The sequence below is a fragment of the Lagenorhynchus albirostris genome, chromosome 11 (assembly GCF_949774975.1).
Source record: "Lagenorhynchus albirostris chromosome 11, mLagAlb1.1, whole genome shotgun sequence".
NCBI classification, from domain to species: Eukaryota; Metazoa; Chordata; class Mammalia; order Artiodactyla; family Delphinidae; genus Lagenorhynchus; species Lagenorhynchus albirostris.
In genome coordinates this window covers 6,523,463-6,549,263 of record NC_083105.1, presented here as the reverse complement: position 1 = coordinate 6,549,263, position 25,801 = coordinate 6,523,463, and the positions used below count along the sequence as shown (strand labels likewise).

The 25,801-nt window shown below is 49.8% G+C and overlaps 1 protein-coding gene across 1 annotated transcript in view; it reads right to left on the bottom strand.

Annotated features, from left to right (window-relative positions):
* Positions 1-11,952, bottom strand: part of PACSIN2 (protein kinase C and casein kinase substrate in neurons 2) — a 139,727-nt gene extending 127,775 nt beyond the window's left edge. Inside the window, exon 1 of the mRNA XM_060164914.1 lies at positions 11,818-11,952. The gene's annotated coding sequence lies outside the window, so the exon portion shown is untranslated. The remainder of the gene's footprint in view (positions 1-11,817) is intronic.
* Positions 11,953-25,801: the final 13,849 nt, after the last annotated feature.

Below are 25,801 nucleotides of genomic sequence, written 5' to 3'. Positions count from 1 at the left end.
CCCGTTCCATTACATGCCACACCCTGCCAAGCTGGGGCAACTGGGCAGAGATTTCTCAGGAAATAAAACAGGAAACGTGGAAAGGACAAAGGGGAAGCCAAAAACGTGTGCCTCTGGGGCTTGGTAGTTACCATCCAGCTTGGCTGAGAAGCCATAAGGATGTCTTGGGACTTCCACCCAGCCTCTACCAGAGCCTTCACCACACACACAACCAACAGCTCAGCCACTTACCCAGGCAACAGCCAACTCAGACATGTTTAGGCATCTGTGGAAACCAGGGCAAAGTACAATTTCCATACTTCTGATAAAAACACAGATTACCAAGCACAGAGCAAAATATTACTCTAAAATTTGGGTTTATTGACTAAATAAACAGGTGGGGAGGGGAAGCAGGAAGCTAGGCAGCACCTAGCTGAGCCAATGCAGTCAGATTAGCCCTACAGTGCTGGCATCAAAAACCTACTTGCGCCTGAGAAACAGAACTCTTGTTATGCTTCTGTGTTGTTTGTGATTAGTTCCTCTTATTTCTACCTGAGTACATACTGATGTTTTCTGTTTTGTTGTGTTGTGAACGTCAGACTTTCTTAGCTAGGATAAGAGGAACCAAGAAAAGAGGAGTTTTTGCCCAGGATGAGGCCAGAGAACTAAAGAGGAAGCAGCCTTCTGCAGGTGGAGGAGTGTGATGGAGGCACAGCAGGAATCCAAGAGAGAGAACCCGAGGGTGAGAGTTGAGGTCTGGCCACTGCTCCCCACCTGGGGCCCTCCTTGTCCCTGCTAAGCACCTTTTCCTTTGCAAACCCTGAAAATGAACCACCAGGAAACTAGGACTCCACTTAATCTTCAGGTGAATACCTAAGGAACAGTGGAAGGTGAAAAAGTAAGCCAGCCCATGGTGAAGGGACATGGTAAAGGACACAGTGACTTCAGAACAGAAAAACAAACAAGACAAAAAAGAAAAGAAAAGGAAAAAAAAAGTGTAAGCACCAACACTATAAACCTCCCAATACTTCTCGGACTTCCCTGGTGGTCCAGTGGTTAAGAATCCGTGCTTCCAGTACTGAGGGCACGTGTTCGATCCCTGGTCGGGGAAGTTCCACATGCTGCGCACTGCGGCCAAACAAACAAACCTCCCAGTACTTCTCTGAGATGTTTGCCTCTAGCAATGGTAGGAATGTCCGTGAGAGCAGCATCTAGAAGCTACAAAGGCAAAATCCAAAGGATCTCGAGATCCCCCAGGCTGTCCTGATGTGTGACTATACCAGCAGAAACAACCTTGCATGGTCTTTCCCACTATGCGTATTTCAAGTGAGGAAAAGAAAAGAAGAACAAGTTCAGAGAGACTGTGGTTCAGAGTATCATGACAGCTGAATTGATGAAGGAATGCAACCACAAACATTTACAACCTAGGGAATGCAGAACATTGGCTCAGGTGATCAATAAAGAAAGTAGTAAGGACTTTTTCAAAGACTGTTTCTTGTTTATGAAAGTAAAAACATCTAATTCAAGTAAAATGATATCCAGAAACTTAGGAGGAAATGTGACTCATTTAAGAAAACCTCACAAAAGTTTATCTCACAGATACTTGGAAGTTCTAAAGGCCAAAGCATTTTAAAGAGAAAAAAAAAACTCCCTCAATTTTTTTCATCCATAAATATCAGAAAGATAAACCCAGAAGCAACGGAGTAGGCTTTCAAAACACTCTAAGATGTTCATACCCTTTAATCCAAGATTTCTATTTCTGGGAATTTGTACCCAGGAACTAATTACACAAATGAGAAAAGAAAAATGAAATTGTAAACTGCAAATTCATCTAGAATAGCAAAAAAAAAAAAAAAAGTGGAAATAACCTAAAATGTCCATCATTAGGGGAATGTTTTAACCTCATTACATTAACAGAATTAGGGCTTCCCTGGTGGCGCAGTGGTTGAGAGTCCGCCTTCCGATGCAGGGTACACGGGTTTGTGCCCCGGTCCAGGAAGATCCCACATGCCGCGAAGCGGCTGGGCCCGTGAGCCGTGGCCGCTAAGCCTGCGTGTCCGGAGCCTGTGCTCCGCAACGGGAGAGGCCACAACAGTGAGAGGCCCGCATACCGCAAAAAAAAAAAAAAAGTACGTAAAGAAACATTAACAGGATTACATAACCATTAAAAATCTTTTTAAGGACAATGATAAAAACATGATATTTGATAAAATATTTAAGGGAATCTGATGAATACAATTGTGACAGTGTAGATTGACGAGAAGGGGACAACCACATGTAGCCAGTATAGGCTTCAAATTGTCTCCCCTGTTTACAACACTAATGACCTTGGACTAAGCACATGATCTCACTACCTGCAGGGCCCTCATGTTCAAACTGGTAACCTCAGAGTCTTGAGTGTTGCTGTGAAGACAGAGGCAATGCCTCTTGCTTCTTCTGAAGCATGGAACAAAGTAGTCAGTAGGTGGCAGCTACTGCTTCTAAGATACATAAAAACCCCTATGCATATGCAAAGTAAAATACAAAGTTCTTTATTTAAAAAAATCTATTTTCTATGTTGTACCTTCAATTTTTAAAAGACTAGAAAGCAAAAACACAAAACAAAAAAAAAGCCTTTTGACACGAAAGTGACAAATATTTACAAGCATAAAAACAAAGATCTGGGCTTCCCTGGTGGCGCAGTGGTTGAGAGTCTGCCTGCCGATGCAGGGGACACGGGTTCGTGGCCCGGTCCGGGAGGATCCCGCATGCCGCGGCGCAGTGGGCCCGTGAGCCATGGCCGCTGGGCCTGCGCGTCTGGAGCCTGTGCTCCACGGCAGGGGAGGCCACAGCAGTGAGAGGCCCGCGTACTACAAAAGAAAAAATTGCTCTAATTTACCTGTACAAATGATGTTCATTTGATATCACAATATCAACAAAATGTGAAGCTCTTTTACAAAGTGTAGTGCAAATGAATGCTTTAAAGAAATGTAATTTCTTCTCCCCTAAATAAGTGCTTTTTCTTTTAATTTTTAAAATTTATTTTTTATGTATTTGTTTATTTATTTATTTATGGCGGCGTTGGGTCTTCGTTGCTGTGCGCAGGCTTTCTCTAGTTGCGGAGAGCGGGGGGCTACTCTTCACTGCGGTGGCTTCTCTTGTGGAGCACGGGCTCTAGGTGCGCGGGCTTCAGTAGTTGTGGCTTGCGGGCTCTAGAGCACAGGCTCAGTAGTTGTGGCGCACGGGCTTAGTTGCTCTGTGGCATGTGGGATCTTCCTGGACCCCGGAAGGGCTCAAACCCGTGTCCCCTGCATTGGCAGGCGGATTCTTAACCACTGCGCCACCAAGAAAGTCCCTCCCCTAAGTAAGTGCTTTTTCAATCTCATATGACACCAAGGCGAGGCAAGAGCATTCCCACCGAAGCCAGGAGCTCTGGACTGTTTAGAAGCCTCTCCCTTTCTGCCCTTATCTCCCCACTGCATAAATTATTGCAAACTTTTGGATTATCTTAATCAAGTTAGTTGTAGGCATAGATCCTGTCTTAAACAAAAGACCACATAACTTGCCTCTTTTCTATGTTTCTGAGAAGTGGGGAAGGAAGATTAACTTAAAGATTTTTTTCATATTTGAGGGCAAGTGACTCAGAATACACTTATTCAAGACAGCAGGTAAGTGTGGCTTCAGAGCCAGGCTGAGGGTCAGCTCTGCCGGTGACGCTGTGAAGGTCACTTCATCTCTCAGAGCTTTGGTTTACTCATGTGTAAAGTGAACTTTATCTTGTTGCAAGAATTAAATGAGCAGGAGCATAAAGCTTCTTGTACGGTCCCTCAGAAAGCCCCAGAGGCCTGTCCCAGACGGTGATGCCCTGCCCCCGATCTACCCCCCTCACTGGCTGCCCTCGCTCCTCAGCTGATGGCTACCTTCACTGGTGCAGAGGGCACAACTGCTTCCTTAATTAAAACATTGTCATGTCCAAGCTAAACAGCACCCAGGTAGGCCCGCTCCATCCTCCAGCAATCAGTCAGCTACAAAACCCACCAACAGCAGGCCTGGAGGTCCACATGGGGTGCAGAGCCTGCTCTGTGGTTCTTCTGAAGACCACAACTCACAGACGTGGCGTGCTCAGTTGGCGACAACATAACTGGATACAATGGTACTTAAAAATATGAAAATGTTCACAAACTATGGTTTGGGTATCACTTTACAATAATAAAATTTCATTTATTCAATAGGAAACTTCAAAGCACTAGCCACAGCTTATTCTATATGTGAAAGACCACCCTGCAGGCCCCAGCAGAGATCCCCATAACTAGGATTTCTAAGAGCTACAGACTTGGGCTAAGGCCCACCTGGGGTCCTGGCTGGCCAGCCTCAGTCAAAACCAATGACCCTCCAGTCCTCCCTCTTATCCTCCTCTGAAAAATGAAGAGGGGAGCAAACCAACAAGGCTGTTCTGAAAACAAAATCAGGACTATGGGAAAATTCCTGGTAAACTGAAAATGCCTACACAATCAAGCCATTCATGTATATATTTTTTAAATTACAGAGTCAAGTTATTACTTAAATATTAATTCTAAAAGTAAAAGGCCAATGGAACAGTTTGGAAATCAAGGAGAAACTTTCCGTACTTCTACAACCTTAACTATAGTTGCTGTATATTGTTTTAATATTTTACACTTGTGATGAGTATACCTATTGCTTTACAATTTGCTTTTTCAAGCCTTTAAATTTTTCATTACTTAAGTATGAGCTACTGTCACCATCACACGTGGTCCCTTCCAATTCTGAGTCACTAAGGCTAGTCACAACACCAAGGGTCAGGCTTTCTATAACCTAGGTAACATTCAACTCAAGCACAAAATCACCAACCCAGATGGGAGCAAGGCCTCTGTGTGGCAGGGCTGCCCTCAAAATCCAGGAAGGAAAAGATCGCCCTCAAGCCTTCACCCCAACAAAGGGGACAGAATCAGAGAGAAGCCTGGAGGTGGAAAGAAGAGACAAGACAGGCCCTGTGAGGGGCGGGATGGGAGTGTTTTCCATGCAGGGTCAGAAGCCTCATCCATGTCGACAACCTCAACAGCATCCCTGTGACCCTGAGTCACCAAGGAGAGGTCCGAGTATACTGAATACACTTAGGCTGAGAAAAGAATAACACATCTTAGAAGGATTTTCAATAGAATTGGATAATACAACATCAGTTTGAGCCCTTTAAACGTATATTTCTCTTAATTAGCAAATTCACTCAAGTGGACCCTGCACTTTGAGCGATACCGAAGTTACTGCGCTGGCACCATGAATCAGGCACAGGTGCTGAGCTCTCGGGGTCTATGGTCCGCTCCCTCACACTGCCCTCCCCAGTGTATGAGGAGGGGGCTGTCAATATCCTGGTTTTGGAGATGTTGAAATATTTGGCCAAGGAAGACCACGGTTACCTAGTAGTAGCGCTGGCACTCCAACCCAGGGCTGTGTGGCTCTGAAACCATGTTACTTCCTATACCTTACTGCAAATACTACCTTTTTTCTGCAGGAACTGGCGGTGGAAGTTACACACTAACTGCATGGATTTGTGAGCATAAGCCATATGAAAAGAGAGGCAGAACCCAGGCAGCTGCTGTATTACCAACTAAAAACATAAATTCAGGCAAAGGAACTGAGTTAAGACTGACGCCAGTCCTACTGTGGAAGCCCCTCTCATCAGAGTTTAGCACTGCTTCCTAAGAACTTCCACACTAATCCTTGAGCCTCCAGGGACATAAGTGACTTTTGTTAAAATAAGCCACTTGAATCACCCCTCCCCCATCTGCATTTCTGACTTCTCACCTGACGCTCTCTCTTCTGTGCAGAGCTTCAACCTGCTGTGTCTACTACCCCAAAACAGCTCCCTATTGAACTCCATCTTCCAGGAGGAGGTCCAAACCCGAGCTTGGCCTGCAAGGCAGGTCACACAACCTGAAGTCTGCCCACCCAGCCTTCCCCTCCTCCACCCTCAGCAGCCCCTTCACACCGTCAAGTTCTTTACAATGCCGTGCCTCTGCCTGGGCCTCTCCTTCCAGTCACTGCCACCTGGAGAGCGCCTGGAGAGTGGCAAAACCACTCCGAAGTCACCTCCCTGAAGGCCAGCTTCTGTGCAGTGTCCTGAGGGCGGTCAGATCCACCCTCCTCTGTCTGCCCCTACTTTGTACACACTCCCATCTGCTACTGTCACAAAGATGGGATCGCTTCTAAGCTCACCTCCTGACAGTCACCTGAATCTCGGGATCCCAGAACTGTGAGGAGAGACAAGTGTCAGGGGCACTGCACACACAGTGGCCAGGAAGGCTCCCTTCGACCCACCTTGCCCAGCTCCCATCATCGGCGTACACTCCTTCCAAACACTCAGCCCAGGAGTGAACTTTAAATAAAAAGCAGGCACTTCGACATAGCAGCCTAATGGAGTTCCCCAGCTCATTACTGACAACTCTGCCGCTCTATCAATATATAAATCACAGACAGGCCTCTGGAAAAAAAGAGCCAACAGATGCAAGTTTCCTGGTCAGAGAAGGGCCCGTGAATACTAGCAGACCTCAAGGCAGGTTGTGTAGTTAACTGGATGCCATCCCTGCACGGTGGCAGCAGCCTGGAGTCTACACTTCATCGTGGGTCTTGGCCTCTAACAGCCTCATCTCCTCACCAATGCCTCTCTGGCGAGCAACTCACCTAGGGAAGCTGACACATGACATCACACTTTATGTTCGATGTCAGTGAGGCTGTGCATGTCTGCCTCATCCTCTCCAGTACTCTAAAGAAATGCACTGTGAAATGAGCAAATACCCTTTTCCATGCCTGGAGAGTGAATGATGTCGGCCAGTCTCCTTACAGGTATCAGACATAACATAATAGGAAGACTGGAGGACACACACATATACCACATTTGAGTGGTACCTACTGTATACCATCCTATTACCTCCATGTCTGATTATTCAGAACATCTTTATTATGATGATTCTTTTCATCAGTAATAAACCATTTAACATCTGTGAGGCTTTAAAGTTTAGTATTTTTTTGCTTACACAAGCCCTTTATATAGCTGATACACTGTATTCTGTTAATAAACTGAAAAAAAACAGTCCCTAAAATATTCAGAATCTGGCCAGAAGGCCACAAGAAGTCACTGTTGGATAGTCATGGTCATTGGCACAATCCACACCCAACTCTCAAACCCACCCAGCAGCTCTGGGCCCAGGGAGGGGCCTCTCAGGCTGCAGGAAAAGTCTCATCTGTGAGGACATATTCGACAGAACAAGTCAAATGTTTGGAATTTTCACTTAACATTTATTTCACAAGTTTCTCAAGTACCACTCAACTGAAAAGTAATCATCTCAATGTACTCTTTAATCAATAAACATGAAACAACTCTGCTCAAAACGCTCAAGTCCCACAAATGTTTCCCTATGAAAAGTATGGCACAAAAAAATAACAAAAACAAAATAAGTAACCTTTTGACAGTCAGGCAGAAAGGTGTTTAGTGATCCAAATTCAGACAAAAAAAACAGTCCTTTCAGCAGATGCACCAGTATTTCCTCTGCAAGTGACACATTCTGGGATATCTACACTGCCAAACATAACCAACCACCAAGGAAGCAAAACCTAATGGAAAAACCCCAAGCTGGCAACCAGGAGCCCTGACTCTGGTCCCAGGACAGGCCGCTGGCTGTGTAACGCTACTAAAGTGGTGGACAGGTCTGGTACCCCTTTCTCCATCAGAAGAAGGAATATCCATCACCACCCACACTGTTCAGAAATATTCTGGGGACAAAAAATGAGAGGTGAAAATGCTTTGGAATGTGTCTTCCATAAATACAAGTCATCATTATTATTAGCTCAAAGAAGACCAGGAAAATAGGATTACAGAATATCAGAGGTGAGAGGGAGCTTAGAGATGGGATGATCCAGGAATTCCTAATCTGGGGTCCAGGCCTCTGATGCTGTCCACAAGTGTGCTTTCTGGGAAGAAGTCCATAGTTGTTATCAGATTCTCAAAAGGTTAAGAACCTCCAAGGCTCTCCTTTTACAAACATGAAAACTGAGACCATAAGATATGTGATTGTCCTAGGCCTCAGGGTTAGTCAGGAAAAGGCTGGACAGAGCCCAGGGTTCCTAGTCTCCATCTATGCTCCTCCCCCTCTACTATCGCACATTCCAGGGAGGAAAAAAGTCACATAAAGCTCACATAGCTAAATAAATAATTTTTTTAAAAATGGGGCTTCTCTGGTGGCGCAGTGGTTAAGAATCCACCTGCCAATGTAGGGGACACAGGTTCGAGCCCTGGTCCAGGAAGATCCCACATGCCGCGGAGCAACTAAGCCCCTGTGCCACAACTACCGAGCCTGCGCCTTAGAGCCTGTGCTCCGCAACAAAGAGAAGCCACCGCAGTGAGAAGCCCGCGCACCACAACGAAGTGTAGCCCCCACTCGCCTCAACTAGAGAAAGCTGGGCGCAACGAAGACCCAACGCGGCCAAAAATAAATTAAAAAAAAAACCAAAAACCACCACACACGTGGTTTCTAAAGTTATAGCAAAATTTCCATCCTTTTTTTTTTCTTAATGCTTCTGAGGCCTTTGATCGCTGAGGCCTTTGATTGTTGAGATAGCATTTTATTCATTCTATATTCTCATATGCTGTTCTTTCAGTGCCTAATGTCAGGAAACACTCAGATGATGTTTTAATATTGAAAATAAAGATTTTATTCTAGGAAACAAGAAAACTAGACTACATGATGCTGTTTTATTAAGCAAACAGATAAACATACAATCATGGGAATGACTACAAGCTAATATATAACATAAGTAAGGAGTTTTTGTCATTTTGTGTTTTTAATTAAAATACCAAAGCTTGTGCTCTTAGATGGCCACTGCCCCTCGAATAGCTACCATTGGAACCACACATACGCCAAGAATGTTGCATTGTGCAGAATACTCTGAGAATTCTTCTTTTAACACTGCCTTCAGTCAGCATAGCATAATCGTCTGAATACCACCAGTCTCAAGGCACTCCTACACAGCCATCCCAGGGACCACTACTGGGCCCATCAGGAACCAGGTTTCAGGCACTGACATGCTTTCAGGTATGCGAAGGATCAATGCCAGGGCCATAAAGTAAGGTCTCTACCTGTGGAATGCACACTGACTGACTTCGTAACTAACGCACTGCTGCGCTGCCTTCAGGTATGCCGCTGCACTTCCAAACAATCTTAATTGGAAAAAAACTGAGCCAGCACTATCGCTCATGTGAGTGTGGTCATTACCCAAATAATCTACAGGGTGGCCTCCACAAAGTCACCAGTACAATCTGATGGCAGATAAGGCAGGCCCGAGTCAGATGGGAGGTCCAGGTAAGCGTAGCCAGAGAGCACTTGGTAAAAGCTATCATGATCTCTAAACACAAGGTGCCATTACTATTATTAAGGAATCTATGCCACCTTTTTGATATTCCATAACATCCTGGAATCAACTGTGACCTGGTCAGAAGAAGGAAACCTGAGCACCAGGCCCTTAACTTGGTCTGCACAGATTATTATTTAAGTGAATAATTATTATTATTTAAGTGAATAATAATTATTCAAGTGAATAATAAGAAATGAAAAAATGTAAGGACAAATGCCCCTCATCTCCCACCCCAGAAATTGCCTGGCCATCAGAGATCTGGACTGGGCATCCAAGACTGGGAAAGACAACTTTATCTCCCAGCAACAAGCCATGTTCAAAACCTAGATATTGGGACTTCCCTGGTGGTCCAGTGGTTAAGACTCCACCTTCCAATGCAGGGGACCTGGGTTCGATCCCTGGTTGGGGAACTAAGATCCCACATGCTGCGGGGCAACTGAGCCCATGCGCCCAACTAAGATCCGACACGAATGAATGAATGAATGAATGAATTTTTAAAAATCAACACGCTTTATAAAAAAGGACATGGAGTATTTATTTTAAAAAAACAGATACAGCTTTCTATATATGCCTGCTGTTAGATCATTTAAATATTATGACCTATATCTTATACATTTGAGACTAAAAGTAATAAAGTTTCAGTTCCCCAACAGCATGAGCTAAGAATGATATTTCCATTCAAATGAATTTTTATTCTTCCCCAAAAAAGTGAATTAAGAGTGCAGACCTAATCACTCATCTATTCCTCTGTGTTATGTTACTTTCCCAAGTAATAAATATCATCAGCCTAATGGCCAGTTTCTTTAAAGCTGCAAGACAATTGTCAAAAGAAAAACACACCACAGGAAAGTTTTTGATGTAGTGGTCTCATATCTCAACTAACATAACCTCACCAAGGAGACTGTGAAACTCTAGAATTAAGTTTAAGTGCACACAGATTATTGTTTCCCACGTGAATCAAGAGAAACCCCAGTTGCACTGGCTCCCATTCAATGCCTCTATGGGGAGGCTGCAGGCAGGCTTGTGAATTAAGTGTAATAAGAACTTTCGTGCAAGAAGGGGAGGGCTGGCATTCAACTGAGCCCACCTGGTTGGCTCCCTTGCCCTGGGTTAAAACAGAACTTCAGCATATTGGGATAACTGAAGAGGAAGGAACTGCAGAGAAGGGAAGGAATTGGTGTGAGCTCACCGCCCATAGCCCAGGTTTAAATTCTCTGAGCTGGTCTCCTGATTTTCATCAGGACAGCCAGGGTGTGTTTGGTAAACAGTGTAATGAGTAGCCGTGGAGTCTCTGAGCAGCCAACCCTCCTTAACCACAGGAACACAGGACAGTTGGGGTAAAGGAGAGAAGACAAGACCCAGGAATGGTGCACAGACCCCACCTGAAGGCCGCCTTCCCTCAGGCACCCAACCCGAGAGCAGCATCCTCAAAGGCTGCAGCTGTGTGGGACTCCCGGCGACAGCACAACTCGCTCCCCTGACCAACTCCTCTGAAAAGAAAACCAGCCTTCCCAGGTGGAGCTGAAACCCAACAAGCCACTGAAACTGAGCAGCAGCAGAAATCACTACCTCTCCAATCCTAGGCCTCTCCGGATGCCCCAGCAGGCTGGAAACTCACGTTTCTAAAAATGACAGTCTGGGAAAACTACGAGGGGCAACCGGGCAAACACCCCCAGCCTCTCCTGCCCGTTCCCCCAGTCCTAGGACCCGCTCACAAAGAACGGCTTGCCATCCCCCCGCCCCACAGAGCCATAAGAGGGACAGGGAGGGTGGGAAGGAAGGAAATGGAGGACGGTCATCAAAGCGCCCCAAATAAGCGCGTCCGCATATGTGTCCCGCCTGCTCTGGCCGCCCCCTCCCCTCCAGGCCACCCTCGGGCCCAGCCCTGCCCTGTAACCGGCGCCAACCGGGCCCCCTCTCCTCCGGCGCGGCTCCCCGAGACGCCCGCGCTTCCCCCAGGGAACCCCTGCACCCCTCGGCTTCCCCGCATCCCCTCCCCAAGTCTCTCCTAAAGTCGTCCGTCCCCCCTTCTGCGGCAGCGCTCTTGCCTCCGCGGGCCCCGCTCCCCAACTTCTCTCTCCAGCAAGCCCTCAACCCGAGAACTCGTCCTCTCCTCTGTGGCGCCCCCGCACCAACCCCGCACCCCTCGGCCCCCAGCTTTCCTCAAGCCCAGCCCACCCGCCCTCCGGAGGCCCCTCGACGTCCTCTCTGGCAACCCCCTCGGCCCCCGGACGCCCCTCGGAGCCCGCGGTGGCCCCAGAACACACCCCCTCCAACAGCGACAGGAAGTTCGCCAGCCGGCGGCGCGGCCCCAGAGGCTGCCCTCGGGCGCGGAGCGCGGCCCCAGCGTGGCGGCCTGACAGGGCGCGGGCCCGGCCGCCGACCAGCGCCCCGCGTCCGTCCGCGGCGCCCCAACCGTCGCGGCGTGCCCCTCACCTTGGCCGCTGTTCGCCTCCCGACACGCCGCGCACCCTTCTCTGGCCGCGACCGCGTCTTCAGCCCCGGCTCCGGCCCCGGCCCGGCTCCCGCCCTCGCTCTGGCCGCACTGTCCAGCCCTGCCCTGCCCCGCCGCGGCCGCTTCTGCCGCCAGCCCCGAGCGCCCCGCCCCCGCCGCGCCCGCTGTGCTCGCGCCATTGGCTGCTGGGAGCCTGCCCCGCCCCACAGCCCCTTCAGCGTCCCTGATTGGGCCAGAGGAGCGATGAGGCAGCACGCCCCCTAGCGCGCCAAAGGGACCTCCCGTGGGCGTCATTGGCGACTACCTTTGTCAATCAAAGGGGGAGAGCCTGCTTAACTGAGGAGAGGGCGGCTGGGGTCACTTTCCCCGAGTCGCTCAGAGGCTGAGGTCCGCAAGACTTACTGCCTGGAGTCAGTGTTTCGGCTTTGCGGGCGCCCAGAGGTGGGGGCCGCGGGAGGGTCGTACCGCACTTAACTGGGAATTCAGGGAAGGTAGTCTTTCTGAAAGTTTTCTCCCCTAAGGCACTCACAGAAGCCAATGTCATCAGGGCTTCCTCAGATTCACTTGAGCCGGCTTAGTTTAAGCAAGACGGAGAGCGGGGTGTGTGTGTGTGTGTGTGTGTGGGTGTGGGTGTGGGTGTGGGTGTGGGTGTGGGTGTGGGTGTGTGTGTGTGTGTGTGCGCTCGCGCGTGTTCACAGAGCCCACGCGAGGGTTTGGGGAACCGATGCCAGGTAACTTGTCGGGGGGGGCCGGAGTAAATAAATAAATGTCAAAGCCAGGATTAGAAACCGGGTCAGCCAGATCCCAGGCCTGAAGTGGATCCACATCACCACCTTGAAAATAATCACGACGATGGTGCAGCAATATGGAAAAACGCTTAAACTAAAATGTTAAAAGGAAAAGCCAGATACGAAATGGTGGGGACTCTAAAACCGCTACTACATTTGCACAAGGACCAGAAACAGAGTGGTTTTTCCCTTTTTAAGTATTTGTTCTGTTGCAATGTGCTTGTGATAATAATAATTAAGAAAGAGGAAAAAGAAAGGGACCACCTGCTTTGTGACCTAGAGGGGTGGGGTAGGGAGGGTGGGAGGGAGACGCAAGAGGGAGGAGATATGGGGATATATGTATATGTATAGCTGATTCACTTTGTTATACAGCAGAAACTAACACACCATTGTAAAGCAATTAGACTCCAATAAAGATGTTAAAAAAATAATAAAATCAAGACAAAAAAAGGATCCATACAGTCTAAAGAGAGGTGGGGGAGGGGAGGTGGGGGAGGGATGGATTGGGAGTTTGGTGTTAGCAGATACAAACTATTATATATAGGATGGATAAACAACAAGGCCCTACTGTATAGCACAGGGAACTATATTCAATATCCTGTGATAAATCATAACAGAAAAGAATATGGAAAAGAATGTATATATGTGTAAAACTGAATCACTTTGTTGTACAGCAGAAATTAACACAACATTGTAAATCAACTATACTCCGATAAAAATAATAATAAAAGAGATACAATTGACATATATATTTTAAAAAAGCACTACCATGCTGTGCCAGGACCAGCTACTGCCAAGAACTCCCTGCCATTCTCCAGAACTCAGCCCACAGGGACCACTCTGCCACCCAAAACACCTCTGGACCATGTGTGCAGAACTCAGTCATCAGCTGGGGTCTCCCAGCCCTCTGAGATCTGGGGAAATTCCAGGTGCACTGCTTTTCCAGGCCCTCTGAAGATCCAGAGTCTCCCCATGGTTTCTGAACAAGTGCATCACCTCTGCCTCCAGCCTCCTGCTCTTTCCCACATGTTCGCTGGTCCTTGCCATCATCCCCGTCTCCATTTGCACACACTCACATAATCCCCCTTCACACCGACCACTGGTGAGGCTAGCAGGGGTTCCTGCAGACTGAACCCCACAGGGAGGCATCCAGCCTGGCACTGCCTAGCAACACGAGACACCTCCTGAGCCCTTTTGGCCTCTTGGCTCTGAGGTCACTACCTGGCTATGTGACCCAGGCAGCGCTCTGGGCTCTGCACACTGGCTCCCTTCTTTTCTCTCCCCTTCCTTCTGAAGACAAAAACAAAATTCCTCTCATTTCTTTCACCAGAACTCTGACACTTGCTCAGCTCTTTGAGTCTCATCTCTGTTCCAGCGGCTTATCAGGCTATTTTTCCAAAGAGACCTCCCCTTTCCAAGCTGTGAGCATCCCAACTTTGACCCCCACAAACATTTCACAATGTTGCACCCAGCCTCCTCCCATCAGATCCAAACAGGCCGGGAGCCCAATCCTGCCTCTGCTCCTCCCCCACTGAGGGGCCTTGGGCAAGTCGCTGCAGCTCTCTGCATCTCTGTGTCCCAATCTGTAACACGGGGGTGATGACAGAGCTCACCTCACAGGACTGTGGCAAGGAGTAAATGGGGCAAATCAGGTAGAAGCACGGGAAGCAGCTCTGGATGCAGGCGTGAGTGCTTAGTATCTGAGCGGTTAACATGGTCACACTTTGTCAATGTCATTTTGCTCCCTTCTTCTTGCAAAATGTGCTCATTACCTGAGTCTGGGGCAAAGGTTGACTGGTCCTTTATTAGCCATTTCCCACTAAACAGCCAGGATAAACAGACAGCCGATGTTAAAACATACTTTCACAGAGAACAAAACATTCTCCAAAAAATTTGAAACGTCCAGATACAGTTCTTGTACAGTGATATACGTGTGTCTTCCAAGAAAAAAAAAGTCAAAATCTGTTACAGATATTCACTTGATCGACAAGTACTTCCAATGTTTAGAGAATGTGCAGGGCAAGGGATGGGGTGGATCGAGGGAGGGACGGACCTGGGTCCTGTTTGTGCTCCTGGGAAGACTCAGCAAGGACGTAGAGTCTAGAAGAGGCCTCCCCGATGAGTGACCGCAGTGATCCCTGGAGGGCAACGATATTGAAGGCAGTGATATTTAACTGAGCCAAAGTGGATGGAAAGGATGAGGGCAAAGGCCCAGAGGCAAGCAATCCTGCTGTCCAAGGAGAGAGGAGGGTTCTGCTTGGCTGGAGTGTGCAGCTGAGCAGTGAGTAGCCCTGTGATGCTGGCAATCTGCTTTGCCACTCCAGGTCTCAGTTTTCTCAGCTGTAAAATGGGCATAATCACAGAGTCTAACACTTAGAGAAACTGCAAGGATTCTTGAGATCACACCTGTGAGGCTCTTAGGACATAGCTGGCACAGCCAGAGGTTGTTGAGTGTTTTCCAAGGACCTATTTGCATTTTGTAAAAGTGCTCTTTTTAAAAATTTGTGATTAAAAAAAAGAACATGGGCCCAAGAACATGCTCTCTGCACCAACTGTTAATATTCTAGAGACATCAAAGTGTTAACTGTTGAGGCCGGAGGAACACATTTCTGAATATACCTTGGAATGAAGCTCTCCTCTGCCAAGTCATGTAAAGATTTGAATTCCTTGTAAATGTGTCCTTGATTAGGGGGCAATTACCCCAGCCTTTCTTGCTTTGCTTTGTTTTGCTCCATGCCTGCCTGCACGCGTCTGCTCACATAAAATGGTACCAGCAAGTACACGGCTCCACTCACATGCGCCAGGCTCAACTCAACACCACTGGGCAAGACCCCTGGGCCTGGAGCCTGCTCCCTTCCAAAGTCGGCAAGATATGGTCACATCATCTGGATCGCGTTTCCCAAAGTGGGCATCTCCAGGATGCCCTGCATTGGGATCACCCCATTTTCCACAAGTTCCTCAATTGGTTCTTATGCCTCACACAGTATGAAGCTCTATTCCTGACACTGACAGATACCCTAACTTTTACTAGGTGGAAAAGCTCATTTGGGGAGTTCAGGGTTACAGTGTTGCCATTGGTGCCAAAGTGGAACAAGTATCAACAATGAGACAAATAGGTTCAAGTTGAGTGTTTTGAAACTTTGAATGAAGGCCTGGCAATGCCCAGACTTTATGTGATACATTGTATTTTCTACCATGTGATAAAGATATAAACTCCCTCAGGAACTCCTTCCTTGAGTCCCTGAATTTCAGGAGGATGAGGAGGTCCTGAACACCACATTGATTCCATTCTGAATCCAAAGTATCATCTTACCCTTTTTCAGGCTCCCAGATCAGATAAATTGAAGGTCATCCTGTGATTGTAAAGCAAGATTTTGTTTTACAGTGTTATCATGTGCATCTATTCCTGTGAATCCAGATTTCCTTGATACAAAATAAAATTAGATACTGAAGTTAATTGTTTTAAGGCCCGAACAGTCGGGCCTCCCTGGTGGCGCAGTGGTTAAGAATCCACCTGCCAATGCAGGGGACATGGGTTCAAGCCTTGGTCCGGGAAGATCCCACATGCCATGGAGCAACTAATCCCGTACGCCACAACTACTGAGCCCGCGTGCCACAGCTACTGAAGCCTATGCACCTAGAGCCCGTGCTCCGCAACAAGAGAAGCCACCGCAATGAGAAGCCCGCACATCGCAATGAAGAGTAGCCCCTGCTCACTGCAACTAGAGAAAGCCCATGCACAGCAACAAAGACCCAATGCAGCCAAAAAATAAATAAATGAAAAAAATCTATAAAAACAAAACCAAAACAAAAAGATCTTAAACTGTATATTCATCAAAAAAGTAACATTGCTCTTATTATTGGTTCATTTTATAACAAATATGTAAATGTTATGAACTTGAACTTTTAAAAGAAGTTGTACACCAATACTTACATTATAAAATAAATGTACACCAATAAAATGCTGCTACTGATTACATGTAGGATGTCATGGAAAGACTCCCACAATTAAAAACATAAAGAGGTTTTGAAACCACAGCTGGAGATAGTGGGGAGCCCTCAAGGACTGCTCTTCGCCCCCAGACCAGCTATTACCAAAGGTTCTGCTGACCGAGAGTGACCTTCATCCGTGTGTCCGTGCCTGACTTGTTGAATCACCATCTGTGAACGCTGGACAGGGGCTCTGCCCTGGGGGCGTGCACATCTTGCCTGGGGTGGGCGTGGGCACTTCCAGGTGGGTGGGACTTGGGACCCCTCCTCAGCCAGGGCGCGGGATTATATGTGTCTCCATGTTACTGTCCCGGCAGTAGTACAAGAAGCAGCGCCGGAGGTCAGACTTCCACCCCAACGCCAGTTAAATATTTAATTGGGTCCTGGTCACTTCCTGGTGTCAGAGGAAAGGAGGAGAGGCCTGAGGGCCACAGGCCTAGTTCTATCTTTTGTGAAAAAGAATGCTCCCCCCTGCCAACAATGAGGGAAACCTAGGACTCAGGCAAAGGCTCAGGGGTTCCTTGTTCTTTTTTTGCTTTGTTTTTGTTTTTGCAGAGCAGTTTTCGGTTTACAGGTTTGGACATGTCACCTCGCTTCCCAGCCTCAATGTTCTCAACTGGACAGGGGAACAGCGGCTCACTACCACCACCACCCCCGCCCGGGAGGGTGGAGGAACTAAACATGCTAATGGATGAAAAGGACTTTGCATGGTGCCCAGCGCACAGCAGGCGCTCGCCCGACTGATGCTGATGTGGGTATCGGCCCAAACCATCAAGCGCCTCCTTGGGACTTCCCTGGTGGCCCGGGTTCGATCCCTGGTCAGGGAACTAGATCCCACATGAATGCCACAACTAAGGAGCCCACCTGCCACAACTAAGACCCGGTGCAACCAAGTAAATAAATAATAATTAAAAAAAAAAAAGGACTCTGTGCTTCCACTGAAGGGGGCAGGGGTTTGATCCCCGGTGGGGGAACTAAATCCCACATGCCGCATAGTGCGGAGGTGGAGCGGGGAGCACCTCCTCATCTGTAAAGGGGAGAGCAGGCAGGGGAGGGGCCTGGCAGGGCCCAGGGGACGTGGCAGCACCCTCTCCCTCTCCTGCACCCCCTGCCCCACAAGAAGCAGAGCCACGGGGTGCCGCTCCCCAAAGTGGGCATGGCCCGGGGAAGGTGGACTTCCAGCCCAAGTGAATGCCAGATTCACTGGCATCATCTTCCACGAAGGAATGTGGGCACCATCCCTCCAGATCACCGGCTGCCCCACCCTGCTGCCTGTGTTTCCACTCCCGCAGACCTCTGCTCTTCCCAGGCCCAGTTCCTGCCCCCGCCTGGTCTCCCTGTGCACCCTTCTCCCTCTGTGGGAGCCTCCGACCAAGTCTGAGATCCGTCAGAATCCACCCTCCAATCCAGACAGCCCCACTGTGGGCAGGGGATTGGGGAGGCCAACTCCACATTGAGCTCAAGAAATTCCTGTGCCCTGTGGACTGCCCATGGTCACCCACTTTCTCCTCTCTCTGGGTCCAGGCAGCAGATGGTAGATCTACACCAGAGCCTGCCAGGGTAGGTCACGGATGGCTTTGAACCATCTGAACTGGAGCCGTGTATGCCGTGTGGCGGGTGCTCAGAAGTGTGTGTGACGAAGGACTATTACTTTTCTTCTCCAGGAGCATGAATGATGGACAGTAGTTCAGAATGGGGGGTCAGCAGGGTAACAGGCAGAGGGGCGACATTTCATATTGGAGTGCAGTATTGGGCAGGGGGTGGGGCGGGTGGGAGAGACTGGTGGAGGAGGCTGTTTGGGGGCCACAGAACATCAAAGCCAGAGACCCCAAAGGATGACCAGGTGAGTCCTTCCCTGCTCCTAAGTTGAGGAAGTGGACGTCCAGGGAAGTCAGGTGAGTTACCAGAGGTTCTCCAGCCAACAGGGCCAGAGACCCTCGCAAACTGGGGTCTCCTGGCTGCTTCTCCTGTGTTCCTTACTTCCCCACAGCAATCCCCCCTTTCCCTCCAACACAGCAGACGTGTGACGCCAGGTATCGAGCTGGGCATGAATGAAAACCACTCATTCCCCACTTTCCAGCAAGTAATGCTGGCGGGGGCCAGAGGAGGTGGCTGTGAGCAGTGATGCTGAGGGGCCCAAGCAGTGCTCTGGGGACGGGGTCCCGGAGGGCCCCTGAGAAAAGCAGAGTTTGAGTAGATTCTGGAAGATTCACAGGGCAGGACTTGGAAGGACGGGTCTGAGGGTCAGGTAATGGGAGCAGTGAGGGGCGGGGCGGGGGGGTGTCAGTCAGCCCGAGGTGAAGCACAGGCAGATTCCTCAAGGCTGTAGGCAAACATCCCTCCTTATGGTTTGAGACCAAGGGCAGGGGCGGCCAGCCGAGGGCATGCTCCCGGGAGCTATCCTCTGGGCGTCTGGGTCCTGGCAGCTCCCGGGGGGCTGGGGGGCGAAGGGCCGAGGCTGCTTCCTGCTGTCCCTCCAGCAGGCTCAGACACGCCCTTCCTGTTGTGACAACTCTGTTCTCTGTGCAACTGGTTCTAGCCCGTGGCTTGGGTTTCAGATTTCGGCCCATGCAATCTTTGAGGCTGATGGGAGTATCATGTGGACTCTGGGGAAAGCCAGCCCGTCAAGCCCGGCCTGGCTTCATTGCAGCTCACAGCCTTCTTGTTGGGCGCCCAGACAGTGGGCTCCCCGAGCCAGGGCCTCCCGGGAACCAGGCCTGGGAGACTGCCGCTACTCCCTCGTTCAGGCAGCCTTCACCCTGCACCTACTGGGACAGATCACCTGCTGGGTGTCCACAGAGGGCCCAAGGGGCTGAACTGGCCCTGGCTTCTTCCAGGCCCCAATAACAATCACATTCACCACCAAAATGACCCCCTTCCATGGCGACAGGCCCCAGGATGGTGCTTTATACAAGAGAACTCCTGCTTCCTCACGACAAGTCCTTTTTGCACTTGGGGAAACTGAGGCTCGGAGGGGTGAAGTGACTTGTCCAAGGTCATAGGCTCTTGTCTGGCTCCAAAGCCATACCCTTTGCACTACCCCACACCACGCTGAGTCTCCCAGTAGAGAGGGCACGGGGAGAGCAGAGGCCCTGTCACTCGTCAGTGTCCCCTGGCCTGGGGGCCTCCCTGAGCACTGGCCTTGGAGCCTGGCCCGATGTCGGGCACTGTTTCCAGGCACTTACTCTGTGGTCTCTGCGCCCTCTCCCACTTCCTTGCTCTGCTGTCCCCCGCTCACCTGCTAATGTGCCCTCAGTTTACAGAAAAACTGATTAGAAAGTACAGAGTTCCCACCTACCCACACCCCCACACACACAATAGTTTCCCCTATTATTTATGTCCATATTAGTGTGGTGCATTTGTTATAATTGAGGAGCCAATATTAATACACTATCATTCACTAAAGTTCAGAGTTTGCATTAGGCTTCATGTTTTGTGCTGCACATTCTTTGGATTTTGACCAATGCATAGTGACATGTGTCCATCCTTATTATATCAGACAGAATAGTTCCATTGCCCTGAAATCCCCCCGTGCTCCACCAGTTCATCCCTCTCCCCACCCCAACCCCTGGCAACCACTGATCCTTTTACCGTCTCCATAGTTTTGCCTTTTCCAGAATGTCATAGAGCTGGAGTCATACAGTCTGTTACATTTTCGGAGTGGCTTCTCTACTTAGCAATATGCATATAAGTTTCCCCCACATCTTACTGTGGCTTGACAGCTCATTTCTTTTTATCTCTGATAATATTCCATTGCCAGAATGTACCACAGTTTATTTATCCATTCAGCCACTGAAGGACATCTTTGTGGCTTCCAAGTTTGGGCAATTATGCATAGAACTGCTATAAACATTCTTGAGCAGATTTTTGTGTGGACATAAGTTCTCATTTAGGTAAATACCAAGGAATGATGATATTTTTTTTCAGCTTTGTATTTACAGGCTTTTGTGTCATAGAACTGTGAGATCAGAAAAAGCACCTATGAGAAATTTGGATAAATATGGGTGGAGTTATATGAAAATGTTTGAGGCCACCAGAACCGTACTCAAGCTGGGGGGGAAGGTGAGGATGATTTAGTGGGAGGAGAGAGAGGTGAGAGGTGAGAGTGAGTTCACTTGTGTGGAACTGAAAAGTCAAGGGCAGGCAGAGGAGAGTGGCAGGTGCTGGGTCAGAAGATGGTTTAGAGACTCAAGGACCTGGTCGTTTAACTGGGCCTCAGGAATGGGCAGGATTTCAGCAGATGGGGGAGGGGAGGGGAGGATGCCAGGTTGTGGGAACAGCAGGACTGTGAGGTGGGCATGGGGCATGAATGGCTGGGAAGCGGGATGCCTGGAGGTTCCACCGTACCTGTAAGTAGGAAACTTGCTCCAGGCCAAATGACAGGCCTTTCCAGGTATGGGAGCTGAGGCTCCAAGAACGCTCCCAAGCTGAAGGGATTCCTGGGCTGCCAGTTCACTAAAATTTTCCATTTGTCCTCCTGTTTCCTTGCTTTCTCAAAGCCTTTCTGTTTGGGCTCACTCGCCTGGAGGCGTGGGACACAGCACCCTCTGGGCAGGAAGTGAGTGTAATGTAACCGTGACCCCCACCCCACCCCAGTTTTTATGGCTGTGACTCAACCCTCACCCAGCCCAGGGCTCTGCCAGTTCCCCCTCCCCTGACACTTGCACACGTTCCCACTCCCCAGCTGGGCTGCTCTCCTCCGCAAGCCAGCTGGTGGGACCTGGAGACTGCTGCCCAGGGGACAGTGGGAATAGAGAAGGCAGCCCCACAACAAAGCTTTGTGATCATTGCTGCTAAAAATAGCAGGACAGCAGGACTTCCCTGGCGGTCCAGTGGTTAAGACTGCATGCTCCCCAATGCAGGGGACATGGGTTCGATCCCTGGTCGGGGAACTAAGATCCTGCATGCTGCACGGTGCGGCCAAATAAAGTTAATATATTTTAAAAATAAAAATAAATAAAAATAGCAGGACAGCAACCAGGGCAGCCCAGACCCAGGTGCACAAGCTCGGCCACTGCCTCTTCCCAGCTGGCAGGGAAGGATGGCAATCACCCTCATGTCATCATGCACACTTTAGAGACAAGGAAACAGACTCAGAGGTGTGATGGTGCGGACCCACACAGACAGTCAGTGGACAAGGGTTCTCCCGGGACTCAGATTCCAGAGTCAGGCTTTGAAATCAGAGATTTATTGAGCACCTACTGTCCACTGGCCACTGTTCTGAGTGCTGTGGTGAATGAGATGACAAGTCCCTGTCCTTGTGGGGCAAATCCCCTGGGGCAGAGGGGGAGAGGGATACTCCACAAATCAGCAAGTGAACAGAAAATTTGCTCGCAGGGCCCTAGAACTTGGCCCGTCCTCTCCCCGCCAGCGGTGCTGGGCTGGCGCAGGCAAGCTGCTCTCTCTCCTCCCCATGCCCTGAAATGACTCTTCCCCTTAAGCCCCAGGTGAAAGTTCTAGGTCACCTCTGAACAGTGGGACAGCACATGCCTCAGCTCAGGGAACTGCTAGAGGCTCGGAGGCAGAGAGGCCCTACCAGCCACCTGTGCCCGTCTTGCCCATGAGGGATGCCCTCTACCGCAGCCCTGGGAGCGGCACCCTCCCTGAGACGCGAGGCTCATGAGATGACCCATTCTGCACCTGAGCAGTGCTACCAAGAAAGGGCCCCCTTACACCAAACCAACACCTACCGCCCCACTTCTGCCCCCTGCTCCTGGGTCTGCCTTCTGAAACACCCTGACTACATATTATTCCTCTTCACCTAATAGCCCCTCAATTTTTAAAAATTTTTATTTATTTTTTATTTTTAGCCATGCCGCACGGCTTGTGGGATCTTAGTTCCCTAACCAGGGATTCAACCCGGGCCACTGCAGTGAAAGCATGAGTCCTAACCACTGGACCACCAGGGAACTCCCGGCCCTTCAATATTTTGTGTCACCCCTAAATCTTCTCTTCTTGAGACTAAATTTCTTCCAATTTTAAACAATTCCTCACACACTGTTTGCCCCCTTTTTTCCTTTTTTTGCGGTACGCGGGCCTCTCACTGTTGTGGCCTCTCCCGTTGCGGAGCACAGGTTCCGGACGCGCAGGCTCAGCGGCCACGGCTCACGGGCCCAGCCGCTCCGCAGCATGTGGGATCTTCCCAGACCGGGGCACGAACCCATGTCCCCTGCATCGGCAGGCGGACTCTCAACCACTGCGCCACCAGGGAAGCCCCTCACACACTGTTTGATCTTGCTCTGGCTTGTCACTGCCACCAGCGTCTGCTGCTCTAACTCTGTCCAGAAGTGCTTCACACAGGGACCACTGAGGGCCTCAGCCACGCAGGACAAATTCCAGCCCCCCCAGTTCTTCCTTTCCTCAGCCTGGGGGTGCGTGGCAGTGACCCTGGGGCAGCAATAGCCACACAGGTGAGGGCGAGGGCCATCGCAAATGAGCAGGCACCTTAGACTCCTTCAGTCAGTCATTCAACTGTCATCCATCAAGTGCGTGCCATACTCTGGATCGGGTCAAGCAGAGGTTGTGCTGCCCTCATGGAGCTGATGGTTTTGTGGCGGAGAAAGTAAAAAAGCAGGTAAATACCTAAGATAACTTCAGATAGTGATCAATGCTTTGAAGAAAGCCACAGAAGATGATAAGATACTTTGGCTGGAAGGATGATCAGGAAAGCTTCTCTGAGCAGGTGCCCTAAATGAAGAGATGGAGCCGGCCCCGCAGAGATCAAGGGGAAGAGAATTCCACGTAGAGGCCAGTGCAAAGGCCCTGAGGCAGTGGTGAGCGTGGCACCCTCAGAGGCCTCTGTGGCTCCAGCAAAAGGAGAGTGGGCGGTGGGGAGATGAGGCTGGAGCTTGAGTTTATTCTAAATTACAAGGGAAGTTTTCCTGGTGGGCGTTAAGTCTCAGATATGATCTGACTTATGCTTTAAAATTTAAGAGACAGGGGTTTCCCTGGTGGCGCAGTGGTTGGGAGTCCGCCTGCCGATGCAGGGGACGTGGGTTCGTGCCCCGGTCCGGGAGGATCCCACATGCCGCGGAGCGGCTGGGCCCGTGAGCCATGGCCGCTGAGCCTGCGCGTCCGGAGCCTGTGCTCCGCAACGGGAGAGGCCGCAGCAGTGAGAGGCCCGCAGCAGTGAGAGGCCCGCGTACCGCAAAAAAAAAAAAAAAAAGAGTGTGTTTATGGTGTGTAAATTAGACCTCAATAAAACTGTTCAAAACAAAGATTTCTCCTCTAGCACCCTCTGGATTTTATGCTCCATGATGACAGGGACTGACCCACCTTGTTTAGCAAAGTGTCCCCAGGACCTCAAACAGCTATGACACACAGTGAGCACCCAGTAAATACCAGTAGAATGAATGAATGAATGAAGCCTATTAAAAGTTATAATCTTCAGTTGGGTGCACAGCACCTCACAGCCTCCTTCTCTCTCCTCTCCTCTCCCTCACCTCCTTACTTGAAACACTTATCCCCATGGCTGGTCCACTTCCTCTGGGATCTCCCTGCCACGCCGTGACCCTGACCTCACCAGGCCTACCATGGCCCCGGTTGTGAAGTCCCAGAGCCCCTTTCAGGGCTGAGCTCCTGTGACCCCTCGCAGATCTCGTCACGCTTTCCTACATCCCGGCTTCCACGAGATGCTGAGCCGAGCTCCTCACTCCTCTCTGACTGCCCCTTCTCAGCCCCTTCTTCTTGTTCCTTGTGGCCTCCGCCCTCAGGCAATCTCCTGGAGCATCCGTTCCCAGCTCCATGCCAGTGGCCCTCGATTCTATATCACAGTCCAACTTCAGATCCTCAAGTGCCAACGTGACACCCCACAGGAGTGTCCCCAAGATTCCTCAAGTTCAACATCCCTAAAACTAAAGGCATCATCTTCCCCTGAGCCCTGCATGAATGGTACCTCCTTCCAGAAAGCTGAGCATCCTTCTTGAGGTCTCTCTCCCCTTCTTCACCCATCCTCCCCCACCAAGTCCTGTCGACGCTACTTCCAAACACCACTTTTTTCTCCAGGACACCGTCATCTATTGTCTGGATGACCATTCTCCCATCTGTTCTCCACATCGTAACCTGAGTGACCTATTACAGGTTAAAATTCTTTCAGTTGCAGCCAACTCTCTCTAACTCTGGCTGAAAATAGTGGTGGAGTTACAGGAAGGAGACAGGCAGTGTTCCGTGCAATCGAAGGAAGAACTGAAAGGTCAGGACTAGGGAAAGAAAGTGACCGGACAGCCCCCAGTCTCAGCCTCTGAAGCTTGTTTCTGGAACACGTCTTCAAGGGGCCTTCACCTCAACAGTTTCTGTGCTGACCCGAGTAGCAGACATGTCCCCAAGACCCACTTGGGGGATCAAGCTCCTTCCAGACCAGGAGAAATCACCTGTGCCCAGCAGCCAGCCCTCCCATCCCCCAAGCAGATCAGATGGCTCCCCTAATCCTGAATATCTGTCCAGACACAGCACAGAGAGCCAGCCTCTCTTATCCGCTGCCCTCCGCCCCTCCAAAACCTCTGCCCAGTCACAGTCAGCTCTTTCCAGGCCCTTCATGGCCCCTCCAAGGGTCCACTTGAGCAGCCTGCCCTCTGGTCTCGCCCACCTCTGGGAATGTTCCTTTCTCATCTCTCTCCCCTTCAGACTGAACTCTGCAGAGCAAGGACTTGCCTGTTTTGCTCAGGGCTGTGCCCCCAGCACCCAGTGCTATCAAATCGCTAATGCTCCTTCGATATTGGGTGATTTAATGTGAAAACAGGGAATTCCGCATGCTAAGGAGAAGTTTGTGCCTGGGACAGACCGTATGTGAGCAGAGTTTGCCTGTCAGTCCAGCTCTCCGGCAGACTTATTTTCATTCTTATTCTGAGTACAAGATTCAGGAACTGAAGTAAACCAGTGACTTTCTCGCTGCACAGTTGTTACATGGAAACAATATTATTTCATAGCCATGAATAATAGGATCTCACTGAACAGCTCCTGGGAAGTACTTTAGTTAACGTAACTTTGCCAAGTTTACCTAATTCTGCTTCGAAGGCTCAAACCCCTTTTACACACACGCCCCCTGCTGGTCAACGGAGAATTGCTCCTGGCTCTAAAGATCTGCAACCCGGGGTGCACAAGCCACTTCCTCCACCAACCCTCCCACCCCCAATATCCTCCTTAGTCCACAACCTCAGCTCTTCTTTGCTGTGCTTCCCTCCAGCCTCTC